Below are 16,273 nucleotides of genomic sequence, written 5' to 3' on the forward strand. Positions count from 1 at the left end.
AAATGGGGAGAAGAAATGGACAGACACTTTGACAAAGAAGAAATACAAATGGCCAAAAGACACATGAAAAAATGCTCCACATCACTAATCATCAGGGAGATGTAAATCAAAACAACTATGAGGTACCACCTCACACCCCAGAGATTGGCACACATCACAAAGAATGAGAACAAGCCGTGTTGGCGGGGATGTGGAGAGAAAGGAACTCTTATCCACTGCTGGTGGGAATGCCGTCTAGTTCAACCTTTATGGAAAGCGATATGGAGATTCCTCCAAAAACTGGAAATTGAGCTCCCATACGACCCAGCTATACCACTCCTAGGAATATACCCTAGGAACACAAAAATACAATACAAAAATTCCTTCCTTACACCTATATTCATTGCAGCACTATTTACCATAGCAAGACTCTGGAAACAACCAAGATGCCCTTCAACAGATGAATGGCTAAAGAAACATGGTACATATACACAATGGAATATTATAAAGCTGTCAGGAGAGATGAAGTCATGAAATTTTCCTATACATGGATGTACATAGAATCTATTATGCTGAGTGAAATAAGTCAGAGAGAGAGAGAAAGATGGAGAATGGTCTCACTCATCTATGGGTTTTAAGAAAAATGAAAGACATTCTTGCAATAATAACTTTCAGACACAAAAGAGAAAAGAGCTGGAAGTTACAGCTCACTTCATGAAGCTCACCACAAACAGGGATGAGTTTAGTTAGAGAAATAACTACATTTTTGAACTATCCTAATAATGAGAATGTACGAGGGAAATAGAAAGTCTGTCTAGAGTACAGGTGGGGGTTGGGTGGGGAGGAGGGAGATTTGGGACATTGGTGAAGGGAATGTTGCACTGGTGATGGGTGGTGTTCTTTACATGACTGAAACCCAAACACAATCATGTATGTAATAAAGTTGTTTAAATAAAAAAATGTTGTGGGTATTTTTATAAAGACAGCATGGATTCTGTATAATAATTTGGAGAATATCACCATTTTCATGATATTATCCCTGAACAGGGATGTGTTTCTATTTCCTGTGTCTTCCTTTATTTATTGAAGTACTCTTATGTAGTCTTCATTGTATAGTTCTTTAACCTCTTTATATAAGTTGATTTTTGAGGTACTTGATTTTTTTTAAATACTGTTGTGATTGAAATTCTTTAAATACCCTTTTTCTTCCCTTTCATTTATTTGTTTATAGGAAAGATATGGACTTTCCTATATACTTCCTGTATATTAATTTTGTAGCATGTCACTTTACTATAAAACATATTGTTTCTAGAAAATTTTTGAAGAGTTTTTAGGATTTTCTACTTTTGGTATCTGTGTGATGTTAGCTTCATAGAAGGGAGTTTTTGAAGAATTGTCTTCTAACCTTTGGCTTTGAGGTTGTATTGACTCTGATTATTCAAATGTGTTTCATCCAAGCAATAGAATGTTGTATTCAATTTTTTAATCCATTTTCCCACTCAATCGCTTTGAATGTGTACATTTAGATAATTGACATTAAGGGAGATAATTGTCATGGAGTTTTGTGTCATCTGTCTGTAAAAGTTTGGTGTGTTGGTGTGTTTGTGGGGTTTGTCTTGTTTTAATGAACCCCCTCTCAGTTCTTTTAAGTCTTTTGAGCCAGTTCTTTTGAGTCTATGAAGTTGCCAAGCAGCTATTTATCCATAAAGTTTATTTATTTATTTATTTATTTATTTATTTATTTATTTATTATATCCCACCACTATCTTTAGGCCCAGAGATTTTCCTTTGATAAATCTGCTGTAATTCTTACGATGCTCCTTTTATGTGATTGTCTTCTTTAATCTTGCTGCATTCTATCTTTGGTTTTCATCATTCTGATTAGGATGCATCTTGGAGTATTTTTATTTTTTTCTTTCAACTGGCCTCCAAGATGTGAATACATGTTCTTTCTAGCTCAGGGAACTTCTCAGCAATGATCTTTGTTGCTTCTTCATAGGGGCTGTCATCATGGCCCTGTAGGACCAGAATGACCTGGCATGATGATTCTTCTGCTCTTTGGTTAAGGCTTTTTTCCATCTTCTGTCCTGAAGGGCTTATGTAAATCATCTTCAAGCTCACTGATTCTGTCCTTGGCAACTGTTGCTCTGCTGGGGAGGCCTTCCAGTGAGGTTTTTAAAAGCTGCCAAGTTTTTCTGTTCTATCATTTCTTTTTGTTTGTTTGTTTATTTTTGGTTTTTTGGTTTTGGGGCCATACCCGGCGATGCTCAGGGGTCACTCCTGGCTGTCTGCTCAGAAATAGCTCCTGGCAGGGGGGACCATATGGGACACTGGGATTCGAACCAACCACCTTTGGTCCTGGATTGGCTGCTTGCAAGGCAAATGCCGCTGTGCTATCTCTCCGGGCCCTGTTCTATCATTTCTGTTTGAAGTTTTTCCTCATTTCTGCTTTCATATCCTCTTGTATTTCATTGGTTATCCATTCCATTGTTTCTTTGAGTTCTTAGAATGTCCTCAACGTTTCCTCTCTGAAGTCCTTACCAGAGAGTTTATATGGCTGAGTAATATTTCAGAACTACTATCGTTGCTCACTAAACAAGGTGGGATTCTGTGTTGTTTTTCCATTGTAACTTTTTCAGTCTGAAGGTGTTTCTTTTTTTTCTTTCTTTTTTTTCTTTTTGGTTTTTGGGCCACACCCGGCGATGCTCAGGGGTTACTCCTGGCTGGCTGCTCAGAAATAGCTCCTGGCAGGCACGGGGGACCATATGGGACACCGGGATTCGAACCAATCACCTTTGGTCCTGGATCAGCTGCTTGCAAGGCAAACACCGCTGTGCTATCTCTCCGGGCCCAGATGGTGTTTCTTGTGTGTTTTTGTGGGGCTGAATGACTGAGGATATCTTTGTATACTTACTGTGAGGTACAAAGAGGTGAAGAAATAGGGCCACAGAACAGTTGCTTGAGGACCAGTGCTGGGTAGAGCTTAGCCTGGGTGGCTAGACACTTCCCTTTTGTCTTGGTGCTTCTTTGGTCTCCTGATCTGGGGGTAAAATTATATTCCTAAGTGCTCAGTTTCCACAGGGCTTCTGTTATCGAGTGATTAAATTTGTTTTTGTTTTTTTGAAAGAAATTTACTTAGAGGGAAGAAAAAGAGAGAAATATATCTTCAAGAGCAAACATGGCTTTCTCCAGAATGAAAAAGGAAGAGGATGGAAGGGTTGGAGTCATAATTTAGTGGGTAGGGCACTTGCCTTGCATATGGCTGTCCTGGGTTCAGTCCCCAACAACCAGTAGGGTACCTGAGCACCTTCAGGAGTAATTCCTGAGTGCAGAGCCAGGAGTATTCACTAGGTGTGGCCAAAATTAAAAAAAGAAAGAAAGAAAAAAAAAACCAGAATGGTTTTGAGTTGAAGGTTCTGAAAGTCTAAAACCATAGTACAGCACATAGAGCACTGACTTCGCACATAGTCAATCTGGGTTCAATCCCTGGCATCCCTTATAGAGCCCCAAACACTGCCAGAATTGATTCAGCCATAAAAAGAACACCCCCTTCACCAGTGCAACATTCCCATCACCAATGCCCCCATAACCCTCCACCCCCCGCCTGTATTCTAGACAGGCTTTCTACTTCCCTCACTCATTGACATTGCTATGATAGTTCTCAGTGTAGTTATTTCTCTAACTGCACTCACCAGTCTTTGTGGTGAGCTTCATATTGTGAGCCAGTTCTTCTGGCCCTCATCTCTCATTTCAATAATGTCTTTAATGTCTCTCATTTCAATAATATCTTTAATTTTTTTAAAAAAACCCATAGATGAGTGAGATTATTCTGTGTGTCTCTCAAGAGAGAGAGAATTTTGACAGATTATTTTTCAAGAAACTTTCAAGTTGCTAGTCTCCTGCAGAGAGCTCATGAACTTCAGCTCCCTGAGCTCTCTCGGGCTCCTTTTTTCCCCAGTGAAGCAATTAGTTTTATTGAAAGAAATTTAGTGGGAGAAACATGGGGTTGGTGGTGGCAGTAGGGGAGAGAGAGAAACATGAAGGGGGGTGACAACGGGGTGGGGAAAGAGAGAAAAAGAGAGAGAGAGAATTCTAAGGACAGAGCTATCCTTCTCTGGATGGTAAATCAGTTTCTACAGGTTTAAAAGAGCTCAGTATTTGCATCTCAGGGGGATGGGTTCCTCATTCCTTTGGGTTACTTGAGGACTTGGCAATTTCTTCTTAAGTCTTATCATTTCCCAAAAACTCATCACTAGGCTTCCCTCTTCTGTCTGACTGAAACAGTACTCCTGTGTGTGTGTGTGTGTGTGTCTGTGTGTCTGTGTGTACCACAATTTTTTTCCCCACTAATCTGTTCTTAAACATTTGTTTCCTTTCCAGATCTTGGCTGGAAATGATTGTGAGTAGTGCTGTAATGAATATAGTAGTGCACATATCTTTTCAAAATATTTTTGGGTAAAATGAAAAAACTGGGTTACATGGAAATAAAATTATTAATTTTTAGAGAGTTCTTTGTATTATTTTCCATAGATATCATTACCACATATATGTATGCGTATGGATGAGTGTTTCTATTTCCCCATGGCTCTTCAAATAGCACTATTTCTACTTTTCGATGGGCACACAGAATTGTGCCCTTCTTATCTGAAAATCTAAGTGAATGTTTCTAAATAAGAGTTCTATATGTCCTTATTATGGGCTTTTGGGGAAAGTGCAAAGGCAACTATATGCAGTAGTCTTGCTGTTTTTGATTCATTTATTGTTTGTTTTGTTTTTTAATTTAATTCAGTTTCTTCTGGTTAAACTTCAAGGGTTGTCACAGCTTTCAAACTGTGAGCCCCAGGTCACTTGATTTTATTTTTTGATCTGTGTGTGTCTGTATGTGTGTGCATGCCACACCCATATTGCTCAGGGTTTACTCCTGTCTCTGTGTTCAGGGATTACTCCTGACTGGTTTTGGACAGAAAATGAAATGCTGGGGATCAAATCCTGGTTGACCTTATGCAGGATACCTATGCACTGAAATATCACTCTGGCTTCCTGGTCAGCCCCTTCCTTTATTTGCTTTCCAGAGAACTTCTAAGCTTTATTGGGGAGCAGGAGGTACAGTGTAAGAGATAGGGTTCAGTGTTGCAAAATTAGCTAATTATTCTCTTAGTTACTTCAGCTGTGGATTCTTTGGCCCTCAAGAAGTAGAAATAAATCTAGGGCTCTAAAAAAAAAATCTAGGGCTCTAATGGGCCAGGTGTTTGCTGTGTATTTGGCCAACCTTGCTTTGATGCTTCAAATATGGTCTCCCAAACTATTCCTGGAATGACTTCTTTGTATAAATCCAGGAGATATCCCTGAGCACTGCTGAGTATGGCTCCTATCAATATATATATATATATATATATATATATATACACATAAAAATAAACAGAAAAAAAGAAAAAAAACAGATAAAAAAGGAAAGAAAAGAATGCTGGAGGTAGAGAGAGAGAGAGAGAGAGAGAGGGAGGGAGGGGGAATTTATAAGAAGCTAAATCTTTTTGCCAGATAAAATTTTATTGGAAGAATGGGACTTCTGGAAGAACAAGAAATGGCACCTATGCCTGAACATAAGTCAACACAAGAAAAAAAATAAGCCAGTGGAGGTCCCTAGGTGATTTATATGAAGTGGGGAGGAGAGAGGCAGCTTCCCAACAAGGGAATCTGCTGCTTTCACTCTCTCCACCTTCAACAGCCAGCAACAGCTGGGAGATCTAGGACCATTAAAGACTGAAGAGCCCCTGCACACTTGGATCTCAAGTCCTGCTAGGTAATCATCAAGCCACACTGGTGTCCACTTGGTCTGCTCAGTTTGGGAGTTGAACCCTGCCACATGTTTTCTCAGGGAGCCATGAACACAAGCTGGAGTAAGGAATTGCTTCTTGCAAGGAAGAGTTAGTCTATCTTACTCAGGACTTTCAGGTCCATCATCTTTCTTCACAAAAAAAAGAATTTTAGTAGGAAATGAGCAGTAAAGTAAAAAGAGGTTTTATTCAAAGGTACTGAGGAAGGGAAGGAAAAGGATAAGAAAAAGAGAGAGTAGCACACTTAAGAGAGAATACAGGTTTCTCCATAGATGGAGAGACACCCTAGTATACATCTCAGTGTTAAAGTACAAAAGCATGAAAGTACATATATTGGGTCCGGAGAGATAGCACAGTGGCGTTTGCCTTGCAAGCAGCTGATCCAGGACCAAAGGTGGTTGGTTCGAATCCCAGTGTCCCATATGGTCCCCCAAGCCTGCCAGGAGCTATTTCTGAGCAGACAGCCAGGAGAAACCCCTGAGCACCGCTGGGTGTGACCCAAAAACCAAAAAAAAAAAAAAAAAAAAAAGAAAGTACATATATCAAGAGGGGAGGTTCAGACTACATGTATGAGGGCACCATATGCATGAACCAGCATCACACATGTATGCAGCACTGAAAGATAAATCCAGGGAGCATGTGCATCTCTCCTTTGGTTCAAGTTGGTTTTTTATAGGGTTTCTCCCAACATACCAACATGGAGCCTTCTACCTAGGTAAGAAAGAGTTAGGATCAGTTGATTTTCTTTTTTACTTTTCTTTTTTTTTTGGTTTTTGGGCCACATCCGGTGGTGCTCAGGGGTTACTCCTGGCCGTCTGCTCAGAAGTAGCTCCTGGCAGGCACGGGGACCATATGGGACACCGGGATTCGAACCAACCACCTGGATTGGCTGCTTGCGAGGCAAACGCCGCTGTGCTATCTCTCCGGGCCCAGTTGATTTTCTTTGACTTTCCTTTTTTTTTTTTTTTTTGCTTTTGATCCTGTTGGAGCTTCTTATTAGGTCTTAGTTGCCACAGTGTGTGTCGTGTCTTGGTAGCCAGCTGTTTCAACATGGTGCCTGGTTCATTCTTCTATCACTTCACTGTTGCTTATGTATTATTAGTTGCCAATGAAGTGGATAGCTATTTATTACAGTTAGACATACAACAATTTGATTAACAAATTGCTATTGCAAATGAACTTTCCTAAATCCCTTTCATAAGTTCATGAAGTTCATTTCCTTTTTTTACCCTCTGATTGTTCCTCTCTCTCTTGTCTCTCTCTGTCTCTCTCTCAACTTTTGCAAAAAATATCAACAGTGAAGCATCCATGATCCTTTTCTTGAAATCTAACAAGTTTCCTACTACAGTTTCAGTCTACAGAGACAACAGACAGTGTTTTGTTTAAAACAATAATGTTGGGCCAGAGTAGTGATGCAGGACATAAGGTGTCTGCCTTGTAAGCGTTAGCCTAGGATGGACCGTGGTTCAATCCCCAGGCCTCCCATATGGTCCCCCAAGCCAGAAGCGATTTCTGAGCACATAGCCAGGAGTAACCCCTGAGAGTCATTGAGTGTGGCTCCAAAACCAACCAATCAACCAAACAAACAAACAATAATGCTGTCAGTGGGTGAGTGCCTTGGAACATCAGGACTGAGGAAAATTTAGTCTGTATGAACTACTGCATGACATAGACATCAAAGTGTTGCCAGCCTCCCTAAAGCAGCAGTCAAGCTACACTTGAGATTCAGAAGACTGGTGAGGTGTGAGAACTTGTTCCTTCCAGAGACTAAAATGAGGTTATGCTCTTCACAAAAGTTAGTTGCAATTTCAAACAGAGTTTGAGCAAAGAAAATAATTTCTGGGATATAGAATGAAGTAAAATAGCTTCATTGAGAAAGGGTACTAATTTTTAAGGAAAATGTAAAAGTTGGGAGCAAGAGAGAGACCAAAAATGTGAAGGAAGTTTTGTACACTAAAGAAGATGTATTGAAAAGCTGAACAGATGGGCTTTTTCAACATGCCTTGGCTTGGGACTCTTAGAGCAGTTTTACTGCTAATATGTTAAGGAGAAAGATATTTGAACTGTAGTGGCCTTCTACATCTATTCCTTTTATAAAACTTTGTTTTATGCATCTTGAGTTACATACTGGTAATAATAGGGTTTCATATATACAGCATTCCAACACCACAGTCCCTACCCTTTATTCCCTCCACATTCACTCCCATCTCTTATAGTAAACTCAGTTCTATAGACCTCAGGTTTTATTGTGTTGTGTACCAAGTCTTCTCTGGGCCTTTCTACTAAGTGTTTCCTGAGTTTCCTGTAGTGGGTTGTGTTTGGATTGATCTGAATTTAGTTAGAAATTTAGAAAATTTTCAAGAATCAACTGAGTGGCCTGGACAGCGGGTAGAGCATTTTCTTGTATACAGCTAACCCAGGTTTAATCCCTTTCATTATTCTTCTTATATAGTGAATTAGAAGCAAATCTAAGTTTTCTAACTATGAAGACACTTGTTACTAAATATAACAAATATATATATCTAACTAAATATAACAAAAATACTAAATGAATGCTGTGGTCTTGCAGGTTGTTGGATTTCTTTTGGAGAAGGGAGCAGATGTCACCCTATGTAATTATAGTAATCAAACTGCAGTTCATGTTGCTAATTGTGAAATGCAAAGACAACTTCTGGCCATCAATGGAACCCAGGATCCCCAAATGCAGCTTCTTCGAAGTTCATGGCAAGGTGATCTCGAACAACTTCAACATTTGCTGGTCAGTTTAATTGGTGTTGACTTCTGTCTTGGGGTGAGCAGGTGGGCAGTTAGAAGGCACTATATACGTGAACTTCTCTAAAGAAAATGAAGCTATCTGTACACTCAGTTGCAAAATTTTCAGGTAGGGAATCTGAGAATCATGAGAAAAGAGAACATAGGGTGGAAAACAAGGTAAAAAAAAAAAAAGAAATAAGTGCATCCTTTCTTCATTTGTAGCTAGAAGTCATGCAGCACCTCTGGGAAATAATGTGTTCCCTGCATGCCTCCTGGGAATGATGGTCAACTTGCTCAGAGGAGTTCCCTTGGCATCACTGCCATTTGTACAGATGCTGTTCAGTTCCCTCTGGATCAGTTGCAGTTATTATCTTTATCCTGAAAATGGAAACAGAGAACTATGCTCTGTATAGTATTAAGTTGTGACTAAAGTTAAAACAATATATTATTTCTTATTCATTTTTGGCTTGGAAGGCATACCTGGTGGAGTTCAGAGACTACTTCTAGCTCAAAGATCACTCTTGGCAAAGTTTGGGAAACCAAGGAGAGCTTGAAATAAAAATAAGTAAATAAATAAATAAATAACACAACAACTGGGCCTCCAGTGGCCAGAGCTAGAGCACAGTGGGGAGGGCATTTGCCTTGCATGCAGCTTACCCAGGTTTTATCCTTAGCACCCCCCACAGCCTGCCAAGAGTGATTCCTGAGCTCAGAGCCAGGAGCAACCTCTGCGTGCCACCGGGTGTGGCCCCCAACAAAAAATAAACAAAACAAAGAAAACTGGGCCTCATGCATGCAAAGCTTGCTCTCAACCAATTAACTATCTCTGTGGCCCTAAAAAAATACTATTTTTTCTTTTCTGTTTTGTTTATGGGGATCAGTGGCAGTGATCAGGGATCATTCCTGAGGATGCTTGGGAAGACCATATATGGTGTCAGTTATGAAATGGGTGTTGGTCACTTGCGAGGCAAACACCCTCCCCCATTGTTATCCCCCACCCAAAAGATTGCAATTATTTTTAAGAGTGCAATTTTTTAAATGCTATTTTCATAGGATATTGTTCTTCTTGTTTAGACTTTCTAGCATATACTTTTCCTAATTAACTTGCAAAATTATATCTATAACCAAGGATTATTAGTGGCTAACAACTGTCTACAGAGATGCAGTTAAATCTCATGACCTTCCATAATGAAATAAATTGGTACTAGAAAATAAAATAAATTTATTTTAATTTTAATTTTATTATTTATTTTTCTTTATTTAAACACTGTGACTTCAAACATGACTGTAATTGGGTTTTAGTCACAAAAAGAACACCCTCCTTCACCAGTGCAACATTCCTACCACCAATGCACCCCATATCCCTCCACCCACACCTCTTGCCTGTATTCAAGACAGGCATTCTACTTCTCTCACTCATTAACATTGTCGAGGTAGGTACTTGTTAGTGTTCTAACTGCACTCACCCCTCCTTGAGGTGAGCTTCATATCATGAGCCGGTCTTTCCAGCCCTCATCTCTGGGCATTATTACAATAATGTCTTTTATTTTTCTTAAAACTAATAGATAAGTGAGACTATTCATGTCTTTCTTTCTCCCTCTGTCTTATTTCACTCAGCATAATAGTTTCCATGTCCATCCATGTATAGGAAAATTTCATGACTTCATCCCTCCTGACGGCTGCATAATATTCTTTTGTGTATATGTACCACAGTTTATTTAGCCATTCATATGCTGAAGGGCATCTTGATTGCTTCCTGAGTCTGGCTATTGTAAACAATGCTGTGATGAATATAGGTGTGAGGAAGGGATTTTTGTATTGTATTTTTATATTCCTAGGGTATATTCCTAGGAGTGGTATAGCTGGATCATATGGGAGCTCAGTTTCCAGTTTTTTCAGGAATCTCTTTGTTTTCCATAAGGGCTGTACTAGACAACATTCCCACCAGCAGTGAATGAGACTTCCTTTCTCCACACATTCCCGCCAGCACTTATTGTTCTTGTTCTTTGTGATATGTGCTGTCTCTGTGGTGTGAGATGGTACCTCATTGTTGTTTTGATTTGCATCTCCCTGATGATTAGTGATGTGGAGCATTTTTATATGCCTTTGGCCATTGTATTTCTTCTTTAAGAAATTGTTAGTTTCTTCTCCCCATTTTTGATGGAGTTAGATGTTTTTTTCTTGTTAAGTTCTGTCAGTAACTTGTATATTTTAGATATTAGCCTCTTGTCTGATGGGTATTGGGTGAAGAGTTTCACCCAATCTGTGGGTGGCTTTTGTATCCTAGGCACTATTTCCTTTGAGGTGTAGAACCTTTATAACTAAATATAGTCCCATCTGTTTATCTCTGTTTCCACTTGTATGGAGAGTGCTGTTTCTGCCTTGAAGATGCCTTTAGTCTCAATGTCATGGAGTGTTTTAACTACGTGTTGTTCAATATATCTTATGGTTTCGGTTCTGATATCCAGGTCTTTAATCCATTTGAATTTGACCTTTGTGCATGGTGTTAGTTGGAGGTCTGAGCTTGCTTTTTTTGCAAGCAGCTAACTAATTGTTCCAACACCACTTGTTAAAGAGGCTTTCCTTGCTCCACTTTGCATTTCTTTTTTTTTTGGGGGGGGGGTTGGTTTTTGGGCCACACCCGGCGGTGCTCAGGGTTACTCCTGGCTATCTGCTCAGAAATAGCTCCTGGCTGGCATGGGGGACCATGTGGGACACCGGGATTCGAACCAACCACCTTTGGTCCTGGATCGGCTGCTTGCAAGGCAAACGCCGCTGTGCTTTCTCTCCGGGCCCCACTTTGCTTTTCTTGCCCCTTTATCAAAGATTGTATATCTGAAATTCTCTGAAATTCAGAGTATTCTCCTAATACTCAACTCTATTACACTGCTTTTAGGGTCTGTCTTTATTCCAGTACCAAGCTGTTTTACTGACTATTACTTTGTAATACAAATGCCTCCCAAGGGTTGCTCTAGCTATTCATGATTGTTTATTGTTCCAAATGAATTTACGAGTGTTTGATCCATTCCCTTGAAGAATGTCTTGGATATCCTTAGAGGGATTGCATTAAATTTGTACAATACTTTGGGAAGTATTGCTAATGTTATGATGTCTCCATTTTCTTGTGTTTTCTTTTATTTCTTGAAGCAGGGTTTTGTAGCTTTCTTTGTGTAGATCCTTCACATCTTTAGTTAAGTTGACTCCAAGATATTTAAATTTGTGTGACACTAATGTGAATGGGGTTGTTTTCTTAATGTCCATTTTTTCTTTATCATTATTGGTGTATAAGAAGGCCATTGATTTTTACATGTTAATTTTATAGCCTGCCACTTTGCTACATGAATTTATTGTTCCTAGAAACTTTTTGGTAGGGTCTTTAGGATTTTCTAAATATATTATCACATCATCTGCAAACAGTGAGAGCTTGACTTCTTCCTTTCCTATCTGGATACCCTTGATATATTTTTCTTGCCTAATTGCTATGGCAAGTACTTTGAGTATTATGTTGAATAGGTTTGGGGAGAAGGGTAGCCTTGTCTTGTATCAGATTTTAGAGGAAAGGCTTTTAGTTTATCTCCATTGAGAATAATATTTGACATTGGCTTGTGGTAGATGGCCTTGACATATTGAGAAAAGTTCCTTCCATTCCCATCTTGATGAGAGTTTCTTTTAATCATGAATGAGTGTTGGACCTTATCAAATGCTTTCTCTGCATCTATTGATACAACAATATGGTTTTTATTTTTCTTTATGTTAATATGGTGTATTATGTTGATTGATTTGTGTATGTTAAACCATCCTTGCATTCCTGGAATGAATTGAATCTTATTTGCCAGAATTTTGTTGAGGATCTTTGCATCTGTGTTCATCAGGTATTGGTCTGTAGTTTTCTTTTCTTGCAACATCTCTCTCTGGTATTGGTCTCAGGGTGATATTAGCTTCATAAAAACTATTTGGGAGTGTTTCTGATTTTTCAATTTCATAAAAGAGCTTGAAAAAGATTGGGAGTAGTTCCTCTAGAAAGGTTTGAAAGAATTCAGTAGTGAATCATTCTGGACCTGGGCTTTTGTTTCTAGGAAGACTTTTGATCACTCTTTTAATTTCCTCAGTAGTGATGGGCTATTTAGATATGCTAGATCATCTTGGTTTAACAGTGGAAGATTGTAGGAGTCCAAGAATTTATCCATTTCTACTAGGTTATCATATTTTGTGGCATAGAATTTTTCAAAGTAGTCTGATTATCTTTTGAATCTCTGCATTATTTGTAGTAGTCTCACCTTTTTCATTTCTAATCCAGTTTATTAAGTTTCTCTCTGTGTTTTTTTTTTGTGAGTTTTGCTAGTGATTTATCAATTTTGTTTATGTTTCAAAGAACCAACTTTTGCTTTTGTTGATCTTTTGAATTGTTTTTTTTTTATTTCCATTTTATTGATTTCTGCTCTAAACTTTATTATTTCCTTCTGCCTAAGTATTTTTGGCTTCTTTTGTTGATCTTTTTCTAATTTAAAGCTGTGTTATTGGGGCCAGAGAGATAGCATGGAGGTAAGGCGTTTGCCTTTCATGCAGAAGGTCATTGGTTCGAATCCCGGCATCCCATATGGTCTCCTGAGTCTGCCAGGAGTGGTTTCTGAGCATAGAGCCAGGAGTAACCCCTGGGCGCTGCCAGGTGTGACCCGCCCCCCCCCCCCCAAAAAAAAGCTATGTTATTAAACTGTTTATGTAGGCCCTTTCTTTCTTTCTTTCTTTCTTTCTTTCTTTCTTTTCTTTCTTTTTTCTTCTTTCTTCTTTCTTTCTTTTTCTTTCTTCTTTCTTTCTTTCTTTCTTTCTTTCTCTTTTCTTTTCTTTCTTTCTTTCTTTCTTTATTTTTTTATTTCTTCTTTTCTTTTTCCTTCTTTCTTTCTTTCCTTTCTTTCTTTCTTCTTTTTTTTTTTTCTTTCTTTCTTTCTTTCTTTCTTTCTTTCTTTCTTTCTTTCTTCTTCTTTTTCTTTCTTTCTTTCTTTTTCTTTCTTTCTTTCTCTTTTCTTTTTTCTTTCTTTCTTCTTTCTTTCTTCTCTTTCTTTCTTTCTTTCTTTCTTTCTTTCTTTCTTTCTTTCTTTCTTTCTTTCTGATATGTGCTTGCAAAGCTATAAAATTTTCTCTTAGTACTGCTTTTACTGTGTCTCATAAACTCTGATAGTTTGTGTTTTCATTGTCATTTGTTTTCTCTTTGATTTCATCTCTGACCCACTGGTTGTTCAGCAGCATGCTGTTTAATTTCCAGGTGTTAAAGTTTTTCTTCTGTGTCCCTTTGTAGTTCACATCTAATTTTAGTACCTTGTGATCTGAGAAGGTAGTCTGTACAATTTCTATCCTCTTGATTTTATGAAGATATGTTTTATGGGTCAGCATGTGATCTATCGTGGAAAAGAAAATGAAATAAATTGGTACTAGAAAACAGTTTCTTCCAGTTTCTTATGGAGAAGTACAAAAATATAATAGAATGGAAGAAATTTTGATTAGCAGGAATTTAAGAAAATAGAAACTGAAATACTTCTGTTTCAATTTTTGTTTTACTGAATAATTTATACTTTCCCCCATGCCATAAAATGAACTTATTTTTTTTAAAAAACAATAGATTTTATTTTAGTAGTCTTTATAAGATGTTTGTGTAAGTAAATATGTAAGTTTGTTTTGTTTTCTTTATTTTATTGGCTTCTTTGTTTTGTTTTTGGGTCACACCGAGCAGCGCTCAGGGGTTACTCCTGACTGCGCTCAGAAATTACTGAGACACAGGGGACTATATGGGATGCTGGAGATTGAAGCTAGGTTGGCCCATGCAAGTTTCTTACCTGCTGTGCCATTGCTTTGGTGCTTTATATGTTTTTATAGCCACAATGTTCCCTGCTGATAGTTGGCAGCTGAGCTTTAAGTATGAGCCTGTAACTAGATCAAGAGCTTAGTCAAGGGCTTCTGAATTAATGACTATTCTCAGCTCAAAATTTTCATGTTGGTTATAACTAATAATAACATTGATGTAAGAGGTGGTTTCTTTTTAGTGAGTGAAAAAATATTAACTAATTAATTCCCACAACACCCCACTGAGGTAATATCATTATCTCTATGTCCCTGGAGAAACTGAGGTAGAGACATTGTATTGAGATGCATAAAAATAAATAGGAATAAAAATTAGTTATTTTGGCCTATTTGAGATATAATTTGAATAATTTGGTATTCCTGTAAGATTCCCAGTTTTGTTTTTCTTTTTGTTATTTTTTGTTGTAGTAGTTGTTTTTTGTTTTGGAACCACACTTGGTAATGCTCAGGAGTTACTCCTGACTCTACACTCTAAAATCATTCCTGGCAGGTTCACAGGACCATATAGGATGCCAGAGATTGAACCCAGGTCAACAGTTTGCAAGGTGAATGCCCTACCCACTTGCTAGCTCTGGCTTCCCAGTTCTGAATTATTTGAATAAAATTTTACTTTCATTAAAACAATTTGTCTATAAACATCTCCATATCATATTACAAATATTGTTAATTAAGCTGATGTATTATAAATCATTCTTTTTTGTTTTGATTTGATTTGGGACCATATGTAGCAGTGCTTAGTTCTTACTCTTGGCTCAGCACTCAGAGATCACTCATGATTGTGTACATATGAGATGCCAGGGATTTATCCCAATTTGTCTATGTGCTAAGCAAGCACCCAACTGACTGAAATATTGCTTTAGCTCCTAAATTATTCATTATTCCCAATGTTTTTTTCAGCATGTGACAAACCCTCAGCTCAGTTCTTTTCAGATTCCTTCCCTAATCATTAAGCTAACTCTAAAAATGCTACTCCTGCTTTACAGTTGAAGAACACAAAATCAGTGTGTAAGTAAGCTTGTGAATTTTGCAATTACAAATACCTGACACTTAGTTTTTTTGAATTTCACATAAATATAAACTTTGTAAAACTATACTTTATGCCTCAAATTAAATTAGTCATTATTTGACTGGTTTTATCTTATTTTTATCAGAATAAATTTATTACGTTATAGCAGAGTATCTTTTTCAAGAATATTATGGCTTGAGTAATCAACTCTAGGAGCTAAAAATCAAGCCCAAGTCCATCTCTTTCTTTCAGGTATGTGTTCTTCCACAAGACTAGCTCCCTTTGAGGACTGAAAATAAGAAAGTCTTATTTGAAGTTAAAGTACAAATCTGGCCAAACTGACCACAAAGCTGGTAGTCAAGCTGATGGGTATTACATAGGAATTAGGTTCATAGAAGCCATTTATTAGCAGTATTATTAAATCACAGAACCATAAAATTTTCCATAAAAATATGGAAAATAAAATAAAATAATATAATCAATTAAGAAGCGAAGTCTGAGGCAATGGCTTAAAGTGCTGGAGTACATTTTTGCCATCCAAAGGCCCAGGTTCTATTTCCAGCACTATATGACATCTCCAGTCCTGTGTAATGAAGTACTAGTGACTCTGGAGAGGCCCCCAAATATAAATAAGTAAATAAGGAGTTATGCAGTAAAAACATAGTTAAGGTAATGCTTTATGTTTTTCAAGTCATCAGAAGAATGCCTGGATATTAATTTCTCCAATCGACATGGCTTAACTCCTTTGATGCTGTCTGTGAGGGATGTGGACCTGTTTGAAAATCTGGATATGTTAACAGTCTACAGACCTGTGGAAGTTTTGTCTGAGCTTCTCAAGCATCATGCG

Source organism: Suncus etruscus, chromosome 5, assembly GCF_024139225.1.
Source record: "Suncus etruscus isolate mSunEtr1 chromosome 5, mSunEtr1.pri.cur, whole genome shotgun sequence".
Classification (NCBI taxonomy): domain Eukaryota; kingdom Metazoa; phylum Chordata; class Mammalia; order Eulipotyphla; family Soricidae; genus Suncus; species Suncus etruscus.